The sequence below is a fragment of the Elgaria multicarinata genome, chromosome 9 (genome assembly GCF_023053635.1).
Source record: "Elgaria multicarinata webbii isolate HBS135686 ecotype San Diego chromosome 9, rElgMul1.1.pri, whole genome shotgun sequence".
Classification (NCBI taxonomy): domain Eukaryota; kingdom Metazoa; phylum Chordata; class Lepidosauria; order Squamata; family Anguidae; genus Elgaria; species Elgaria multicarinata.
This window is the reverse complement of record NC_086179.1, coordinates 37,588,091-37,606,888: the sequence shown is the minus strand read 5'-3', so window position 1 is coordinate 37,606,888 and position 18,798 is coordinate 37,588,091.

The following is an 18,798-nucleotide window of genomic DNA, read 5'->3' as shown; positions in this document are numbered from 1 at the left end:
AGGGCACCAGGTTGAGGATGGCTGCCTTATAAGCAAGTTATGGACACAATGCAAGTGTGACCATGGAAGCATGGAAGCTAGTAGGCTCCATTCATTTCCACCGTTAGTGTGATTTTCAAGACATTAATGAAATCGAGGTGTTCACTATTTAGTCCATGATCTACTGTTGCCAAAAACAAACCACCCAGATATAGAGAGAATCCTGAGGTTTGTTTGTATTTCAGGTCTATGTAGAAGCATATTTAACTTGGGCAGACATGCCCATTCTAGAGCATAAATTCTATAGCTGCCATTTCCCAAGATGTCTGATATGCAATAATTCATAAATGAGTGGAAGTAGAAATCTCATTTTGGGGGGGAAACGTATGTTTTTAAAGACATGTGTTTTATGGATGGGTAGGAGAAGTATTATTACTCATTGTTACCACTTGTGTGGTCCGGTGGATAGAATAATTCAAGATTCTCTGCACATCTGTTTGTTTAAAGGAGTCTATGGCAGATCCAGGGCTAACTGTCCCCTACCCTGTTCTCATATGATATTTTATGTTTTATAACCCCTGTTCTGTGGGCTACAACTCACTTGCTCTCTCCCCAACAGCCACTGCTTTTGTCCATGTCAATTCATTAATATACCTACATTACAATCAAGACCTCATAAGGAGAGCCAACATGGTATTGGTTCTAGTAGGAAACTAGTTGCTTGCCTTGATTTTAGTTTTAATTGCTCCATCAATGGGTGGTGCCACTTCTGAGAGCTGATAGAGCCCTCGTTGTTTGTCAGTAAAGAAGAGGAATCTTGTGTCAGAAATTGCACTTCCATCCCCCTTCAGGACAAGCAGTTCCAGTGAGGGCTGGTGGCTCCAATGTCAATTGGACAGCCAATCCACTCTGGGTTTCAGGCAGAAGCAAGTGAGAACTCTAAAGGAGCTCCTTTAGAGTTCTGACTGAAACCTGGAGTGGATTCACTGCCCCACTTACATCAGAGTCATCAGCCTCCAATGAATAGTCCTATGTCCACTTCAGACCTACCAGCCATTTTGGAAGAAAGGGTAGATACGTGGCTGCTTAAGAACGTTTATTATATCTATTATATTTTAAGGCATCCAATGACAAGCATTCTCAGGGGAGATTATAAAAAGCTAAATTATATTATTATTATTATTATTATTATTATTATTATTATTATTATATTTAAAAAATACCAAATAGCCTGCAGAGGAATAGATATTATAAAAAAGGTCATAAAATTTATAATCTAAACTCTAAAATATCTGGGAGAAAAGGAAGGCATTTACTTGGTGCCAAAAAGATAAACAATGTAGGTACTAAGCAAGCCTCCTTTGGAAGGGCATTCTATAAATAGGGTTACACAACTGAAAAAGCCCTCTTTCCTATAGCCTTCTCCTATAGCCACCCACCCAACTTCCTTCTGCGGAGACACCCAGAGGATGTAAAGGTCTGAGGAGGTAAATATGGGGGGAAAAGTTCCTTTAGATACTCTGGCCCCAAGCTGTTTAGGGCTTTAAAGGTTAAAACCGACAATGCCTGGGAGGTGGTCAAAAGTGGTCTCTGCCTGAACAGATATCCATTATGTCCCATGAGTTAGCTTTCACCATATATGCATAAAAAGGATGCAAAGTAGCACTTGGCACCAACAGCACTTTACAGCTTCATAAAGCAGCACAACTATTTCGTTAATCCCTCAAAATCAAGCTGTTTTACAATAAACCTTCTAGCAGATCAAGCTCCTACTATAATAGGAAATTCATGAGAGATGAGGTAGAGGAAAGAAAAAGGGCAAACATTGCCCTCCAAAGCATCCATTTGCCTTTCATCCAATGCCCAAAATTCTTTTTTTTTTCTGTTAAAAGTATCATCGAGCTAGTTACTGCTAACGAAGTCAGTTTCAATAGCTCTTTTCAGTATGCAAAGAGCATAGGAACTATGGATCAGCCCAAGGGCCAACCTAATCTAACACTCCATCCCCAACAGTAATGAGTAAGATGCCCTTTGGAAATTCACAAGTAGGGCATGGTGCCAATTGCCTATGATAGCCACCCACCAATTCAGGCATTCTGCCTCTGAGTAAGGAAGTTCCATTTTTAGTGATCATACCTAATAGCCACTAAAAGACCCATCTCCCATAAATATGTCTAATCCTGTTTTTAAGTAATTTATGGTAGTGATACCATAAATTAACTGCATTTCTTGCAATTAATCCCATGTATAACATACTTCCTTAGACTTGTCTTGAACTTACTGCCAATGAGTTTTCATTGGAGGACGCCCAAACTGTAGCATTTTGAGAGAATACATTTCCTTATTTGTTCTCTCTCTCTCTTCCCATACCAGGCAGAATTTCACAATTCTCACTGCAACCTAGAAATGCAAGTGGGGTAGAAAGAGAATGACTTGCCCAAGGCAGACAAGCAGGGAGAAGGATAATATTTGTAAATGTGATGCTTTTAGCTAACATTGGTAAACATATTTCCAACTCTGATCTGATATATATGGAACCAAGTCTTCTGCCTCACATATGGATCCTTTAAAGCTCCTGTCAGCTTCTTTTATTAGTTTGCTACTAGTCATCCAAATACGAGCTGCAAAGAATTCTGAAGGTCATCCTGATGTGCAGGTTTGCAGATTATATCTACCTAGAAATTGCAACACTCACTTAAATGGATAGCTTGGGATTTTTGGGCTGCAAAGGAGTGGGGAGGACAGAGAAAGTAAATGGAAATATCCCAAGAGGCTCCATCAAGCACCCTTCTAATATGTATTTTTATTCAGTTAATTATAACGGAAAAAAATCAGAACATAACCAAGTCTACAGAATGCAAAGTAGTCTCCTTTTTTGCATAAAATACTTCTACAACAACCAGATTAATGCTATGATTACACAGGACTGCTGAGATAACTGTCAAGTTCTAAATGTAGTTCTTCAAGGCATTACATCCCTCCAGAATGATCTCTGTCGAACTGGTTATCTAAAGTTTCTTCCCTAATTCACAAAGGATATAAACAATGCCAAATTATCAAACTTTGTTTGATAATACCTGTGACCCATCAACCATCGAAAAACCTTGCTAAATTTTGAGAGATTAAAGCCTGGTCCAAATAACAATTCTATATACAATGAGTAGGGGTGAGGGAAGAAGATCATTTCCTCCTGCCCTGCCACAAGCTCCATGTGTTGTATATGTGTAGTAAGACTGATCGGAAGACACTTTGGGCTACACATGCAATCCATATCATGGAAAGATAGATCTTGTCCCAAAAAGAATGTATACAACTTATACAAAGCGTACTTAGAAGACTGCGTATAAGTTTTGATCAGAAAGTGGCAACTAAAATGTTCAAGGGGGTTGGGGCAACTCTCCTATGTGGGGAGGTTCCAACAGCTGGGATTGTTCTGCTTGGGAAAACAGTGAGTAAGGGGAGAAAGGACAGAGGTGTATAAAATTATGCATGGTGTGGAGAATGTGGACAGTGAGACATTTTTCTCCATCTCTCAAAATACTAGAACCTGAGCTTATCCCTTCAAGCTGATTGATGGGAGATTCAGGCCAGATAAAATTACTTCTTCACACAGTGCATAAGTAAATTATGGTATTCACTACCACAAAATGTAGTGATGGCCACCAATTTGGACGGTTTTAAAAGGAGGTTAGACAAATTCCTGGAGGAGAAGGCTATCAATGGCTACAAATCCTGATGGATAAATGCTACCTCCAGTATCAGAAGCAGTGTGCACATGTACACCAATTGCTGGGGAACATGAGTGGGAGGATGCTGTTGCGCAGATGCCCTGCTTGTGGGTTTCCTGTTGACAGCTCATTAGCCACTGTGTGAACAGAATACTGAGCTTGATTGATCCTTGGTCTGATCCAGCATGGCTCTTATGTTCTTAACTTGTATGCCTATAGGCTCTGTTCAGATGTTGCAATCAATGATGGGATTATTTAGTAGTGATGCCTCCTGTTAGAAAGGCAACTAACAGAAAGAAACAAAAAGGCAAAACAGGATGAGGGTTTACCAGTCCCACCTGCACACAGGCTATCTTAGAACAATAAAAGGAGACCACACCTTCCTTTAGTGAAGAAAAGTAAAGTTTCATTCATAAATCTTCTTGCATATACAATGCAGGTACAGTATAGCATTTTTTAAGAGAATTTGTTCAGTTCATTTTGAATTCTATTACACCAGCAGGAGTACTCCCCCTCCCAGAAAAAGGGAGGATGGAAGGGGAGGGGCAAAGGGAAGAAATCACAGGAAACCCCATTGTAGGCGATAGAGATCTGAGACTAGCTGGGATCAAAATTCCAGTGAACTAACTGCAGCACTGCCCCCTTCCAATAACTTGCAGACGAAGTTGCCATATTCCCAACAATAATTACATGGAGGTTGGGCCTGGAAGTATAATTCTACTCTTCCCTCTCAACACACATTATTCACAGAATAACACTATGTAGAACCAAAGCTAGGCTGCGTTTATATCATGCCCTCACTACAAGCGCCTAGTGATGTTTTAATTTATTTATAATACTTTTACACCACTTATCATACTAAAATTACTAAGGCCATTGCTAGACCTAAGGGTTATCCCTGGATCATCCAGGGGTCAAACCTATTCATCCAGGTAACACACAGGGGATCCAGTGTTCAGGCAGGGGCGAACCCTGGATGATCCCTGGATAAACCTTAGGTCTAGCTATGGCTTAAGTGGTTCACATTTTAAAAAGCAATATAAAAGCCAAGATAAAATAGCAATTAATCACCATGATAAACTTCGGGTGTGTGGGTGTGTTTTTGACAAGAAGCAATGTTATTTATTCTCTCCTGTTTTTTCACACACACAAAAGGCATAACCACATTAATTGTTCAGGACTAGAAGCTAAACAAGCTTTACTCCTTGGAAGACTTAAAATAAGGAAACGTCTATACAAAGAATAGCCTCAGACTCTCTCCAACTCTACCACCACTGAAGCCGGCAGAACAAATCCCTCAGATAACATTTTAAGCTACGCTGCTACATACATATTTAATTTGCATAAGCTGTCCCAGAAACCAACCCCTTTTTCCCCTCCCAGCTCATCTTTAAATCCCATAATTCTCCTTTTACATACCTGAAGTGCCATATCAGACTGAAGGAAACAGACTTGCCCAGAAAACATGCTAGCATTTGGTTCCTCCAAGCCCCATAGGAGCAAGATGCATCAATGTATCAGCTCTTCTCCAGCCAGTAGAGTGTGTACACACACGTACACACACATGCCAAACCGAAGCTTAAAAGAGGGCCAGTTCCCACCCAAGCACTCCTGCTTTCCCCTTCAGAGGCTAAAGTAGTTATCCTCAATTGCATTTCTAAGTGGAAATTGATTTAGCCGCTTCCAGTGTCGGCTCCTCTCCAGGCGTTTGTATCTATGAACATCCTTAATATTCTATCCAAGACATCATATAGTTTTAGAGAGAAAGAGAGATTATTATGTTTTATTAAGTTTTGCTAAGTGTGCTAGTTTTGATCTATGCAGCTCTTCCGTGGAAGCCTTTTCTATTTCACCAAGCTGCTCCAGATAAAGATGCACACCTAAATATAGCGCTTCCCATATACACCCACACCCAAAGCTTTCTAGAGAATCCATACAAGCAATAGAAAGTGAAAGATGCTTCATGGCCTGAAGGCCTCCAAAAATAGACTGACCCCAAATTTATCTAGACAAACAACATTACTCTGATAAGACCCCTCTCAGGCAGGCTCACAATCTAAATTGTAGACATGGAGCTGGCCTAGTGAGGTACAAATCAAGAAGCCCCACCCCAGTCATCTTGCTTCTGCCTTGAACAGACTAGAGCACTTTTCACATGACTACAGGATGCATAGTGAAGGTGCAGAGGAGGAGGAGAAGGATCAGGGCAACAGCTCAACCCCTAGCTTACATGTCCTTTTACATGGACACACTGTACATAGGATCAGAGACCCTGAGCAAAGCACAGTCCCCATCCACACATACCATTTGTACATGCAAAGGGACTGTACAGACAATCTTTATTGCTTGGGATAACATTGACATATTTTACAAGACTATTGTAAGTTTTACAACAAGATGATATATGTGAAGCGCTTTGATCATATTTGTAATATTTATTACTATAATTGCAATTATTTAAAAATTGTAGTAGTTTTAAAATTCTTTTGAGACAATGACAGCTGTTAATTAACTTACTCATGCTGGGATGTATATCAATGCTACTTTGTGAATAGTCATTGTAACTATTCATCATATACCTAAGGCACGGAGGAGTGGGCAACGTGTGGTCCTTCAGATGTTGGACTTCCGCTTCCATTGCTCCTAGTCAGACTAGCCAATAGCGAGAGATAATGGGAGTGGCAACCCAGCAACATCTGGAGGGACACAAGTAGCCCAACCCTGTTCTGAGTATTAATGCAGTTATTATCTGAATTTCTTGCATTTTATTTTCTTCACCCTTCTCCCTACACCTCTGTATGTGCATGTGTGTGTATACAAACGCACACACCCCTGCCAACTCAGGATGACAATCCATACACAAAATGGAAGTGAGCACTGGCCCACGAAAGCTTATACCAACTGTCTTAAAAACTCACCATCGCAAATAAGCCACGGTAAATGAGGAGGGTTTCATTCCCTTGCTCCAGTTTACAGCCCACATTTATTCTCTCTCTCTTACACTGTTCTCCTTAAAGAATCAGAGCCCGGATCTGGTAGGTTTTTTTTAAACATATAAAAGCTGTGGATCAGGTGCTGTTAAAAGCCATTGATTCCTCTCTCTAGATTAGTGGCGGGGGGGGGGTCATGCAATTGAATACTTTCACTTCCACAGTCTGAAGGTTACACACTCCTTCCGTAAAAAGGGAAGTTCGAAAAACAGACATTTTTCTTTAGAATAATAAATAAATGTCAGAAACTGGGTTATGTTCTCCAAAGCCTCCATTCACTTATCTAGCACAGTCTCGCCCATCTGAAAGAGCTCTAGTTAAACAACCACATTTACAACAGCCCGATTATCCAATGAGATCCGAGTGCCATCTTTCTGCTCTGAATACAGAAGCATCCTTCGAGCGGGGAAAACGAGACGTGTGGAAGCAGGCGTGGGGCTCAAGGCACAGCCCAGCACGACCGAAAGGGGTGGGGGACTGAGCCACCGTGAAACCTTTAGCTCCCCTTTTCTAAAACCGTGCAGGCCAAATGTAAATTTCGGCGTTGCTGTTGTTTAAAGAAATGCCACCTCGGATTGTTGCTTTCCCATCTCTCTCCCCTTCTTTCTCCCAGGCCAATTCTACCTTGTTAGGTGCGAGAATCGAATATCAAACCTGTTTTAAAAGCATCCGCCTAACCGGAGTATTTTGAGGATGGGGCGGTGGGCGGAATTCCATTCTCACTTGGAAGAGGAGACAAGAAAGGCGTCCCCAGTTTCCAGCCTCCAGTGGAAAGAAAGGCTGCAAGACAGACAGCCATTCGCCAGCAACACACACACACACACACGCATGCAGCCATTCACTCACAGCTGAAATCACACACGCGCGCACAGACCTCCGCTCCCGATACCAGAGAATTTGTTGCCCCCAAATGTAGCCGCGACCCGAGAGTTGAACGATCATCATCACTCAGCTATCGGGCACAACGCAAACCCATCACCTTTCTAGCTCTTCCTCAATGTGGCCTTTCCACCCCCGTTGAGATCTAGCCCCCACCCCGCAAGCTGCAATGTACAAAGCACCCCTGTTCGCGGAGGAAGAAGGCGCTTTACCTTGTGGCGAGCAGCGGCGCTCCTGCAAGGCTTTACCGTCGGCGCTTCCTTTTCTCGCTTCTCTCCTCTCCTCCCCACCTTTCTTTCTCTCTCTCTCACTAGGCTACTAGCAGCCTTCTGATGAATTTAAAATGTGGAGGAGGTGGGGGGACGGGACCCACACTCCTTCGCCCTGACGTCAGGACGGTGGGTGTGGGAGAGCAGCCAAAGGAGGCAGGTGGGAAGGATTAGGCTGGGAACTTCTGCTCCAGAGACGGGGCGGGGCTGGGCGAGAAAGAAAGAAAGAAACGGCGTTATCTGCACCGGGCCCTGGCGCACGCGACAACGCAGCCAGCGGAGAGAAACACGGCCCTTTCCACGTGTCCACGCGAAATGCCTGGATGTAGATGGATTGACACAGCTGGAGATTTAGCCGAGCCAAGGGGAGCCCGCCCATGCGTGCCACTTTGGCTTCTGGTTAATTTATCTGCAATATCTACTCCAAGCATGTGTCTATAAAATCTGCCAATCCGAGGTTAACAGTTCATGCATCTAACGCAGTGGACAGTGTCCAATTTGTTCGTCTTTAAGGTGCCACAAGACCGGATGTTGTATCTACGACAGGCCTGCACCTTCCATAGTTGTGTTAGAAAGAGAATATTAGTATCAGTAATTTAGGGTGACCATATAAAAAGGAGGACAGGGCTCCTGTATCTTTAACAGAAAAGGGAATTTCAGCAGGTGTCATTTGTATATATGGAGAACCTGGTGAAATTCCCTCTTCATCACAACAGTTAAAGCTGCAGGAGCTATACTAGAGTGACCAGATTTAAAAGAGGGCAGGGCACCTGCAGTTTTAACTGTTGTATAGAAAAGGGAATTTCAGAGGGTGTCATAGGTATGCAAGCAGCACCTGGTGACATACCCTCTTCATCACAACAGTTAAAGCTGCAGGAGCCCTGCCCTCTGGACCAGATACAAAAGAGGCTGAATGTGCTGCCTCTGACCTGCCACCAAGCCCCACACATGTGGCTTTCAAGGCCAAAAAGATCACCCACACCTGGTTTAGAGGAAGTATCTTTAAAGCAGAGCTTGGATGCAGTTCTTTGCAATGACCCACTTTTATCTCCCCAGAGACTGTGCGTAACATCTGCTAATTCGAAAGCACTCATTACATCCCAGCAGTGCGTCACTGGAGAAATTTAGTGTTTGTATAAAACTGGCAAGACAGTTTTGACTGCCGGCTTCTAAGACACTTCATTTCCCTTTAAGCTTTTATGCTCTTCAGTGTTCTATTTTGGTAAGTTTCATGCATCAATAGGTCTTCCACCCCTCCCCTGCTTTGTTCTTCCTTCCAATACAACATTTTTCTCAGTGCTGTATCATCCTGCAGAAATAAAAGTTGCAATCCTACTCTCATTTACTAGGGTGTAAGTCCCATTGAATTCAAAGTATATTTGCTTAGGACCGGACTGCACAATTTTAAACACACAGCTTGGTTTCCACTGAATGAGATCATTTCTAGTGTGGTGGGGCGTGATAGTTCTGGGGCAATAAATTCTCAAATGGACATTGTTGTAGCATTGCCCACGCAGTGAGATGAGACCCAAGTAAATGGCTTTACAAATGCTATGGGAACATGAAAGCGCCTTATGAGGGTGGGTCAAGAGGGTTTCTTCTTCTCTCAAAAAACTAGTACCAAGGTCATTCAGTGAAGCTTGAATGGTTGGAGAATCAGAGCAAATGAAAGGAAGCACTTCTTCACATACCACATAAATTGTGGAATTTGCTACTACACAATGTAGTGCTGGCTGCCAACTTACAATACTTTAAAAAGGAAATTAGACAAATGCATGGATAAGCCTATCAATGGCTACTAGTTATGAGAGCTAAAGATTACCTCTAGACAGGGGTGGCATCAAGTGTAGGTATGGTTGGGCACTTGACCAGATACAAAAGAGGACAGGGCTCCTGCAGCTTTAACTGTTGTGAAGAAGAGGGAATTTCACCAGGGGCTTGTATGCCTACAAATGACACCTGCTGAAATTCCCTTTTCTACACAACTGTTAAAGATACAGGAGCCCTGGCCTCCTTTTCATTTGTTGTTTATTCGTTCAGTCGTTTCCGACTCTTCGTGACTTCATGGACCAGCCCACGCCAGAGCTTTCTGTTGGCTGTTGCCACCCCTAACTCCCCCAAGGTCAAGTCTGTCACCTCCGGAATATCATCCATCCATCTTGCCCTTGGTCGGCCCCTCTTCCTTTTGCCTTCCTCTTTCCCTAGCATCAGCCTCTTCTCCAGGGTATCCTGTCTTCTCATTATGTGGCCAAAGTACTTCAGTTTTGCCTTTAATACCATTCCCTCAAGTGAGCAGTCTGGCTTTATTTCCTGGAGTATGGACTGGTTTGATCTTCTTGCAGTCCAAGGCACTCTCAGAATTTTCCTCCAACACCACAGTTCAAAAGCATCTATCTTCCTTCGCTCAGCTTTCCTTATGGAAAAAAGCTTTCCTTTTCATAGGGTCACCCTATTTAAACCTGCAGACATGTTCTCTGAGTTGCAACCCTATGCAGGCTGCATCTCTGTAATCTGGCTCTAACCATATCCCGTATGGCTCGAATGATTACCAGTGCTTCAGCTTGGCAGTGCATCTTCATGATTGCTTACACTCAGCAGTGTTCCTTTTGCATCTGTTATTACAATTTCTCAGAGAGGCTTCAATTAGGGAAGATTGCTAGGCACCACATACACAAAAGAAAGCTGTGCTCTATGTGCCAAGATGCTCACACAAGGGACTGGAGCTGAGACCTGAATGTCAATATCTTCCATTGAAAGTTGGGGGGAGGCTATTTTAGATCCACCGGGTGGATGCTCTACCAAAGGGAACCAAGCAATTCATCCTTTTGTATGGCTCAGCAGCTGCCCCCCCTCCCCCTCTTAAGTCCCGCATATTATGCATGATTAATAAGAATTAAATGTAAGTCATATGGGACCCAAAATCTCCCTTTTCCCCATGCGCGCGGGTGCACACACACACAAAGGTATACTTAATACGGTGGTATATTTTTGCAAGATTAAATGCTGGTGGTTATTTCATAGTGGGAACTGGCATATCACAGGACTTTGTCCAAACAGTAAGAATTTCTGCAGAACATAAATAGAAAACAGCCAATCAAAACTAATCACAGTTTCTTTGTAAATCAAGTTTTTAATTTTATTATTATTATTACACTCCCCCCCACCCCCATGCTTTTTTTTACTCCAAGGAACTCAAGGCGGCTTACATAGCCCTCTTCCTCTCTTATTTAATCATCACATCAACCCTGTGAGGTAGGTTAGGCTGAGAGTCCTGAGGCACCCAGTGAACTTCATGGCAGAGTGATGACTAGAATGAAGATCTCCTAAGTCCCAGTCTATTACACCACACTGACTCACTGCACTGGTTTGAATGTACTTCAGAATTAAATCTTTTCCGGCTGGACATCAGGAAAAACTTCCTGACTGTTAGAGCAGTATGACAATGGAACCAGTTACCTAGGGAGGTGGTGGGCTCTCCCACACATTCAAGAGACAGCTGGACAACCTAAAGGTATGCTTTAGGGTGGATTCCTGCATTGAGCAGGGGGTTGGACTCAATGGCCTTATAGGCCCCTTCCAACTCTACTATTCTATGATTCTAAATATAGTTTGTTAAAAATTGTTATCTATATAATTGCATATATAAATACTGGATTTTCATGAAGAAATGTACATAGCACTGATTTCAAAATCCATGAGTGTGTGTTTGTGTACTGCTTATGGGAAATCTCATCTAGTGACACATGATTATCAGTGGGCAGGGCCCAGAACATTTCTGAAAGTGTCTTATTTCTTGTTTGTTTGTTCATTTAGAATATATTTACCTGACTCTTAAACCCCGAAGTGTTCTCAAGTTGACAAACAGTGCAAATAACAATTAAAACACACAAGATAAAAAAGAACAAATATCATTAAAGACATCAGAACAACAAAATAGATGTTTAAACAAAATAAAACCAGAGCTAAACAGGGATAAAACACTGTTTAAAAGAAACATCTAAAAGGCAGGGGCAAATAAACACATTTTCATCTGCCACTGAAAGGACATCAGACTCAGCACCTGGCAAGCCTTCCTGGGGCATCTCAGAGAGAGGTGCCACCATGGAAAAAACCCTATCTGGGGGTTTCATCTCTGGAGGTAAGCAGACCTGAAGAACAGTCTTAGAAGATGTCAACAGCTAGGCAGGTTCATATGGGAACAAGAAGTCCTCAAGGTACAATGGTCCTCCTAAATCATATAGGGCTTTAAAGGTCAAGACCAACATGTTTAACTGTGCTTGGAAATGGATTGGGAGTCAGTGTAGCTTCTTCAAAATTGGCAAGCTAGCTTCCAAACACCCAGGCCTGATCTATGGACAACCATCTGTCAGGGATGCTTTAGGGTGGATTCCTGCATTGAGCAGGGGGTTGGACTAGATGGCCTTGTAGGCCCCTCCCAACTCTGCTATTCTATGATTCTATGATCTACACCAAGCAGGATATAACACTTTAAAAACATTGTGAAAATGGTATAAGTAATGTGTCCTGGGCCTGAACAATTGTCATAACCATTATAAACCGTTATAAGCAGTAGTGTAGATCCTGCCCCAGTCAGTCATCTAACTGCAGTGTTTTGCCCCATCTGGATTTTCTAATCAAAAACATAGCCCAATGCACAATACATTGCAGTAATCTAAATGGGAGGAAGCTACCAGAGCATGACCAACTGACTAGATAATCTCTGTCCAGGAGATAGTAGTGTGTTCTGAAGCTAAGCAAGTCTGTATCAGGCTGGAACATGAATAGAAAGCAGCCTGGGAACCTCCTGTAAACAGATCTGGCTTCTTCCAAAGATGGGTGGGATGCAAATATTGTATTTCCCTGGTATGTCTTTCACTTGTTCATTTGCTTGTGTTTGGTGATACCTTGGTTTTCACATAGCTGGTCTGACATTTAACAAGGAAAATCAAACAAGCAAAGCTGTTGCAATCAACCTTAATTTCTCTTTCCACTGTAGTTCTCCCACAGCACTGTCCTATTTGTTTGGATTCTAAGTAAAAACAAATCCATTTCTGGTCTGCCCAATTTGCAGAATCATAAAAAAGAAAATAAAAAATTACTCAGCTACCCAGAACTGGAAGCTCTTCTGCTTTGCACATCATCAACTGTGCAACAGACTGATGCTTTGCCGACAAGTTCAGAATCTTAGGGTCCTGGTTCAACTCAGCTGCCGGATTCTGAGGGGGATGTAGTCCATGCTGCTCAGTGTGATCAAAACCATGTGAACTTCTCTAATCCCATCCCTGCACACTTGTGGTCTCAAGCTGTATGGATATCATAGTGATTTCAAACAAATTTATTCATGATGGTTTTAACTTACAAAAACCCATTACCAGGCAGGGAGTTGATGGTGCAGAACACAGTTTTCCAGAGATTGCTGCAAGGGGATCACTGTGTTCTTTGTTTTATTGTTAGTGAGATTTTAATGCATTTGTGAGAGGGAGTAAAACATGACATTCCCAAGTATAGTGTTAATGTTCCCCGCTTCTTTTCGGTGGTTGTATTAGTGTTAGTCCTACTTAGAGTAGATTCATTGAAATTAATGGATGCAACTTAGACGAACGCTGGATACAACCCAGTGCATTTCTGGTACATTTTGTCTCACCCTGTCTGGGTAATGAGATTTTGCTTGGGGAGATAAAAAGCTTCAGCCTGGAAGGAGTTTGTGATAAATCATTTAATTGCTAAAAGGGAGATTAGTTCTTTCAGACACTCATAGCTGATTAACAGTCTTGTATGTTGTTGCCAGTAGTGGGTGTGGAGAACAATGCAGCGCATGGTGTGAAGGGAACCAATAGGGTGGGCCCTGAAGAAAAGCCATTGTTAGTAAAATTTGGGGATCACAGTTATTTTATTTATTTATTTTAATTTAATTTCTATACCACTCAATAGCTGATGCTTTCTGGGTGGTTCACAAAAATACAAAAAACACAGTACAAGTTCATAAAAACATAACATAAAACCTCTACCATACAAAAATTAAACCAATTTAAACAGCTAAAAACAAGTTACAATAAAATACTGAACCTGATAAAAGCAACTTACATAAACGCCCCATCATATGCCATCAAATGCAATAAAATGTCAGGGAATAGAGAATCTTAACCTGGTGCTGAAAAGATGACGCCAGGCAAACCTCAGTGGAGAGAACATTCCAGAATTGGGGGCCACCACTGAGAAGGCCCTCTCCCTTTTTGCCACCTTTCAAGCCTCCTTTGGAGGAGGCACTTGGAAGAAGGCCTGTAATGTTGATTGTAACGTCCAGGTAGGTTCAGGTTGGAAGAGACACAACATCGGGTATTGTGGTCCTGAGCCATGTAAGGCTTTATAGGTTAAATGCAGAAACTTGAATCAAGCTCAGAAACACCCAGGCAGTCAATGCAAGTGGGCCAGAATTGTTGCTATATGCTCATACCTTCTGGTTCCTGTTACTAATGCGGCGGCTGCATTTTGCTCAAGCTGCAGCCTCTGAACAGTCTTCAAGGGCAGCCTCACATAGAGCACATTGCAGTAATCTAACTTGGAGGTTACCGGAGCATAGACTATGGAAGCCAGGCTATCACTGTCCAGATAGTGGCGTAGCTGGGCCACCAGCCAAAGCTACTAGAAGGCATTCCATGCCACTGAGACCACCTGAGCCCCAAGTGACAGAAATGGCTCCAGAAGAAACCCCAACCTACAAACCTGCTCCTTTAGAGGGACTGTAACGCCATCCAGAACAGGTTGAATACCATCCATCTGGGCAGAAGAACCACCCACTAATAGCGTCTCAGTTTTGTCAGGATTGAGCTTCAGTTTATTAGCTCTCATCCAGTCCGTTGTCACAGCCAGACACCAATCTAGCACATCCACAGCCTCACTTGAGAAGGTGAAAAGGAAAAATAGAGCAGCATGTCATCAGTGTACTGATGGCAGTTCACTCCAAAACTCTGGATGATCCCACTCAACAGTTTCACGTAGATGTTGAATAGCATAGGGGACAGAACCCAAGCACCATCTTCGGAAGCCAACCATCCAAGCAGGAGTGGAATTACTGCAATGCAGTACTCCCACTCCTAACTTAGACGGTTGTCTCAGAAGGATTCCATGGTTGATGGCATTGAAAGCTGCCAAAGGCTCAAGGAGAATCAACAAGGTCACACTCCCCTTGTCTCTTTCCTGACATAGGTCGTCATACAGGGCGACCAAGGCTGTTTCCATGCCAAAACCTGGACTGAACCCTGACTGAAATGGATCCAGATGATCAGCCTCATCCAAAAGTGTCTGGAGCTCGTTGTCCACCACCGCTCAAGGACCTTGCCCAGGAAGGGAACTTTTGCCAATGGACTAAAGTCATTCAGATCTTCCGTGTTATACAAATACTTCATTCCCTTGTGCCCATTTCAGATTGTCATCATCATTATCATCTGCAAAAGTGAGAGGCACTGTATATAGGTAGAAAAAAAGATACTCTTCTGCCGTCAGGCTCCCAATGTAAATAAATCACCAAACAACGGAAATAATTTATTATTAATTTAATGCCTATAGAGCATGTTGACTGCTACGCGGGGGGCGGGGCAGGTTGTTATGGTGGAGTGAAACAATTTCTGGAAGGTGATGGGCTCAAGTTACTGATTTCAGAGTCAGACTGACTGGAGGCTGTTTGCCTAATAGCCTTGGGATTTTGCTTTCAAACTCAAAACGACAGGAAATCTCGCTGTTTCCATCCTGAGGTTGCAGTAACAATCCATATCAAGAGTAGTAAGAGTTTTGTTATTTCTTTCCTAGGGGCTTGAGACCCTCAGTATGCTGCACTCAGCTGCCTTTAACCCAAGAGAACCTGGTGCTCATGTCGGCAAGGGACATAAAAAAGAGATTAAATCCTGACTATTCAATAAACCCTGCACCCACCCCAAACACACACAACCTTGGTTTTAAGAACAGAGGCAGCCACATTCCCAAACTCCCACATTCTGGAGCTGCTCAGAAGTTGTCTCAGGAATCCTGGGAAAAATATTCATGATGCTATATGTAGAGAGAAGATTCAAACTGAGGTAAAGAATTTGAGTATATTATTATTATTATTATTATTATTATTATTATTATTATTATTATTTGCATTTCTATACCGCCCAATAGCCGAAGCTCTCTGGCCACCCTATTTCAGTCAGAACTGTAATTGGTAGAATTCTTGGTAACTGATGAGGAGATCTTGGGGGTATATAATGTATACCTAATACTTGTGGTATGGCAGAAGGTGCTATAATTCAGCCCCTGCAGGACTTTAGATAAAAGGATCTGAGGTAGCCAGATAGGAAAGACTGATTATGCTAGGGGAGGTGCTGCCAGTCAAAGTAGGCAATACTAGGCTAACAGAGGCTGGTGGCTCCAATGTCAATGGGATGGTGAATCTGCTCTGAGTTTCAGTCTAGGGTGACCATATGAAAAGGAGGACAGGGCTCCTGTATCTTTAACAGTTGCATAGAAAAGGGAATTTCAGCAGGTGTCATTTGTATATATGGAGAACCTGGTGAAATTCCCTCTTCATCACAACAGTTAAAGCTGCAGAAGCTATACTAGAGTGACCAGACTTAAAAGAAGGCAGGGCACCTGCAGCTTTAACTTTTGTGATGAAGAGGAAATTTCACCAGGTTCTCCATAAATGCAAATGACACCTGCAGAAATTCCCTTTTCAATACAACTGTTAAAGATACAGGAGCTCTGTCCTCCGTTTCATATTGCCACCCTATTTCAGTCAGAACTGTAACTGGTAGAATTCTTGGTAACTGATGAGGAGATCTTGGGCGTATACTGAAGAGAATCAAAAAGAAGGTGTTGGGGGGCTATAATTGGGAGATGAAAAATAGAGTGGTTCTGAAAATTTGGGGGAACCTTTCACATGGAAAAGGGAGATGGGGAAGATGTTCTTCGGGGGGGGGGAACTAGGGGACAGAGAAGAGAATGGGGATTGGTAAAGGAGGGGCTCTGAAGAGAGTGGGAGATCATTGACCTGAACAATGGGAACTTACTGTTGGGACAGAGGGGCTTCTGAGGGGAATAATGGTGGGGCATTGTCCCAAAAGAAATAGTTTATATATTGTATTTTATATCATGTTTTTATACTGTTTGTTTTATATTTTGAATGGTTTTTAATTTGTGTGAACTGCCCAGAGAGCTTCAGCTATTAGGTGGTATAAAAATGAAATAAATAAATAAGAAATAGGGAGGGTATTTTTGAGATGCTGGGACAGGGGGTTGGTTGTACAGAAGTTGGAAAGGAGCATGTGACTGTGTTTTTGCCTTTTAGACTCTCTTTTCTACATATGGTAGTAACTCTTAGGAAGATTACTTCCTGACGCCATGCCTGGTGCATTCTGTTTTGTTTTTCTTGTGGAAACAGAGAAGCATTTCTTTAGGAGCAGAAGGGAGGACTATTAAAAGCAGCATCCATTTTATGCATTATTGCTGGCACCATTTCCACCTTTGCACGTAAAGCACATGGGGACAGTTCTCATGCACTATGAGAGGATTAGCAGTCTGGGATAACAACAAGCTGGCTCTTTAATCTTGAAATGCCAACAAGAAAGCTGTAACAGGAAGAGAGATTTGGCCCACCATCATAATACTGTCAGTCTCTCTTTGGGCTGGCCTTTCTGAATCAGTTTGGAATTGTGTTGTACAAACAGCCCAGTCACATCAAAGTGCGACTGGCACAGGTCCTGACTAAATGAATGGGCCTTGTGCTGGCAGAATGGTTTCCAGATTACTGGTTGCGAGAAGGTTGGAATGGTTACAGTGCAATAGGAATCAATTCAGCTGTCTCTTCCTTAATTCTTTCCTATGTTGTTGGGAAAGCAAATGGCTGCTATTGTTCTTAGTTTGGTGAGGTGGGTGGGCTACATTCTGTTGTGCAAAACAACAAACCAGGTCCCACTGAAAGCTACTGGAAGGTTGAAGGACAGTCACACTTCTGTGTGAGAGAAGAGTTTGCTTCAGAATCCAGACAACCCCCATGAGCTGGGTAATGAAAGTATTTCCATAATCACAGCTTCCTCCACTAGGAAGCAGTTGTTCCCATTTCACAGTACAGGAAGGCTGTATCTGTTTCTCCTTGGGCGTTACATCTACATATAGGCATCTGAATGTGGCTGTACTGTTTCTTGCCCTCCAGAATCATTAAAATCACTCCTTTTCATTTCAAGTAAATATGCTCTTGTACCAAGAATAAGGGCAGGACTACTGTTGCAGCATTAGGAGGCTGTGATTGTGTTGACCTCAAATAATAGATGCCAAGTGCCACCAGATCTCCATGTAGTGGAATTATAGTTTCTGAGTGTGCATTTGGCTATTCATGCTGCATATGCAGAATTATGACTATACAAGTTCATGAAAAGTTCTGGAGCTACTTGAGACAATGCAGTTCAGTGCTACTCAGTTTTATTTGCTGATAATCCATCAGACCATGCCACAATCACATTTATTCCCCCATCCCCAATGGACTAATGCAGTGATCTGGTCTGCTGAATCAGAACAGCCCATGGTGGTGCTTTCCAGGAGGGATTTGCACATTCAACATCCATTTACAGCTTCTCCTGTCATACAAACCAGGTAGCAGGGCTCTGTCGTTGAGTTATGCAAGGGCTGTTTAACCTCACATAACCCTGCTGTTCAGATTTTTAGGACACACGCCATAGCCAGGTGTTTAATATTCAAAATGGCCACCAGCATTCACTGTTCAATCGTGCGAAGTGGCTCAATTTGAGCATACAAACTGGCCCACGGCCTGTTGCGAAAGTAGTAGTATATCTTAGCCGGCAAGTAATGGATGGGTTCTTGCTTTTGAGGAATAGTGGTTGCAGTTTTTAATTTTGCTTAAAAGCAGGGAATGGGTGCATTTTAAGCACAGCAGGGGAAAGCACATATCCTTAGAAGAAA